Source organism: Coenobita brevimanus, chromosome 65 (genome assembly GCF_032717465.1).
Source record: "Coenobita brevimanus isolate Jiangsu-jjx chromosome 65, ASM3271746v2, whole genome shotgun sequence".
In the NCBI taxonomy this organism is placed as follows: Eukaryota; Metazoa; Arthropoda; class Malacostraca; order Decapoda; family Coenobitidae; genus Coenobita; species Coenobita brevimanus.
In genome coordinates this window covers 41,266,924-41,269,843 of record NC_137018.1, presented here as the reverse complement: position 1 = coordinate 41,269,843, position 2,920 = coordinate 41,266,924, and the positions used below count along the sequence as shown (strand labels likewise).

Below are 2,920 nucleotides of genomic sequence, written 5' to 3'. Positions count from 1 at the left end.
ACAACACCAAGACGGATTCTCTCTCTCTCTCTCTTTTTCCATGAAAGTGCTAATGGAGTATTCTTAACCTCTCCACTCCGATGACGTACTTATTTCACTCTTGCTACCTCCAGACGCTTTTATTCACCTTGGGATACATCCGACGGAAAGAAGGGGTTAAAGACGCTACATTTAACGCTCCAGTTGGAATCGTCTCTCCTAAGCTGAATCTAACCGTCTGAAACTAGCACGAATAAACTAAATAACACGTCACAGGCCTGAGAGGGAAACAGTCACCTCCAAGCTCTCGTTTAAATTGAATAAAACCACCTCCTGGCACCTACAATGTAAGAAAACGTCATCGCAGTGAAGAGTTAATGTATTCTTGTAAGATCTCTGGGCAGGACACAGCGGAGCGTGGAGTAATTAAAACACAGGCGAGAAATAACATGGCTAAAACTCTTCAAAGGGCTCGCATCTTTTCGCTGCAAAATTTTTAAATGCGTTCCTCAGATTTCACAAAACATCATGTGTTCCTCATTCAGGTCTTACAAAGCAATTACATGCAAATTAAAATATAGCCCCTCAAAGGGCCAAAAAATAATTCAGTTTGTATAAAAAATAATATATACCGAAACAATCCTAACCAACTTCATACATCTATCTATCCTGTCTATCTGTGTGTGTGTGTGTGTGTGTGTGTGTGTGTGTGTGTGTGTGTGTGTGTGTGTGTGTGTGTGTGTGTGTGTGTGTGTGTGTGTGTGTGTGTGTCAGATTAAACAAATACCCGGTAGGCTATTTGCATTAAACCAACGCAAAATTAACAACTACATTTGCTATTCAAGTTCTCCCGAAGCCAAACATTACCATACAAATTACAGAGGGCGGCATTACAGACTACTGTATACCTAACTTGCCTGTATACACGTATCTAGTTATCGCTTCATCTGTGTGTGTGTGTGTGTGTGTGTGTGTGTGTGTGTGTGTGTGTGTGTGTGTGTGTGTGTGTGTGTGTGTGTGTGTGTGTGAGAGAGAGAGAGAGAGAGAGAGAGAGAGAGAGAGAGAGAGAGAGAGAGAGAGAGAGAGAGAGAGAGAGAGAGAGAGAGAGACTATCTCAGTTGACACAGCACCTGGAAAATGTAATGAAACGAGACAGCCAAATCAATAATTACCACAACACTGCCATGCAAGGCTTAATTCAGGTCAGTTCCTTACAATGCGCCAGGACTAATCAACTTCCCGGCTCCTGATTATACTCTAGTTCACCCTTGGTTCATACAGACCTTGAGGAAGTTTGTTAGGCGAGGGTTAATTAATCTTTCCAGGCCTCCAATAGTCTGGGGTATTAACATGGGTAATTGCTGAGATATGGAACAGCTGGAAGAGACTAATTTAGTTTTCTCCCCAGCTCAAGTTTTTCTACATCACCCTCATATAATATGGATGATGATATATCGGAGTGGTTATATATTACTACTAATACTGTTACAAAAACGATTTAACGACTTACTGATTACTACCACTACTACTACTACTTGCTACCATTAGCATCGACACTGATACTACTACTACTACTATTACCTATAATATCATGCTGCTCTATTACTAATATAAATACTGTACTCAACTATTACAAATTAATATAAATACTCAACTATTACTAATACAAATACTACAGCTAATACTACTTCTACCAACACTATCCAGCACTGGAGCCACGAAAAATTGCTGATTACCTTTTCCTTACATCACCATCACCTCCCCCCATCCACCCACCCACACCCACACACACACACAAAATCCAACACAAAACTCACAATGAAAGGAGCCTCCCCGTGGTGCTTGTTGACAATCCTGTAGGAGCAGACATTGGGGCCGGCGCGGATGGCTGGCTGCACGTCCACAAGGGTCTCATCTTCGGATACAAGGCCGTGGTAGCCCTCAGACGGCCGCACCAAGTCGAACACCGGCACTGGACCTGCAGGGGTGACACCGTATGGATTAGATTGGATATGGTTATATAAGGTTGTTTGTTTTGGTTTGGTTGGATGAGGTTAGTGTGGCTGGTGTATAAGGCCATGGATACACACACACACACACACACACACACACACACACACACACACATATGCACGCGCGCGCCTGCGCATACAGTATAATAAGCAGAGTTCTATCTACTACCTACTGCCAGACACCACAATCCCGTAGAGGGTGGCCATTTGACACTGAGTTAGTTGTTTTACATGGAGGGGCACCAACCCTCCACCAACCCACTTGTTGACACGTAGGGAGCACGTATGGTTTGGTTATATGGTTACCACCCAGCGTTGTAAATGGTTTCTTGGCTTACAGCAGAGTTAAATACTGAAAATGTTTATGGACAGCAAGGCTCTGATTCTTGGAACGCACTAAGGGCTAGTTTCCTGAGGTCCAACTGTGCTGCCACGTACCCTCAGCTAGGAATACCAGTATTCACGCTCATGACAAGTGTACTACTTATGAGACATGCAGATTAAATGCGCAAAATCTGTTTTTATTTCTCTATCTTGTTACATCGCTGTCTGTCTATCTATCCATCCATCCATCCACCCGTCTATCTACCTATATCTATCTATCGTTCTTGTGCGTGTACATGTCGACCCGCTATTACTGCAACACGTCGAAGAGAAAAACATCAGTAAAAAAAAAAAAAAAAACTGTGGTGATTGTTTAATTAACACGCAAAGCCGCGCCACCTACGCACTCTGAGGACGCTGAGGCGATGGGGAGGGTAGGTACAGGGATGGGATGGGATGAGATGGGATGGGATGGGAGGGGAGGGGAGGCAAAGTATGGAGGGAGCGTGTAAGAGGAAGGATGGAGGGACAAGGATAGAAGAGATGCGTATGGAGGGAATATGTAAGTGGAAGGAGGGAAGGAAAGATGGGAGGTAATTAGCCTA

At 43.7% G+C, this 2,920-nt stretch overlaps 1 long non-coding RNA gene across 1 annotated transcript in view; it reads right to left on the bottom strand.

The window, feature by feature from the left end:
* Positions 1-1,241: 1,241 nt before the first annotated feature.
* LOC145404981 (uncharacterized) overlaps positions 1,242-2,920 on the bottom strand; it is a 456,920-nt gene continuing 455,241 nt past the window's right edge. Inside the window, exons 2-3 of the long non-coding RNA XR_013898256.1 lie at positions 1,797-1,957; positions 1,242-1,316 (exon numbers count right to left, since the gene is read on the bottom strand). This is a non-coding gene — a long non-coding RNA (uncharacterized LOC145404981). The remainder of the gene's footprint in view (positions 1,317-1,796; positions 1,958-2,920) is intronic.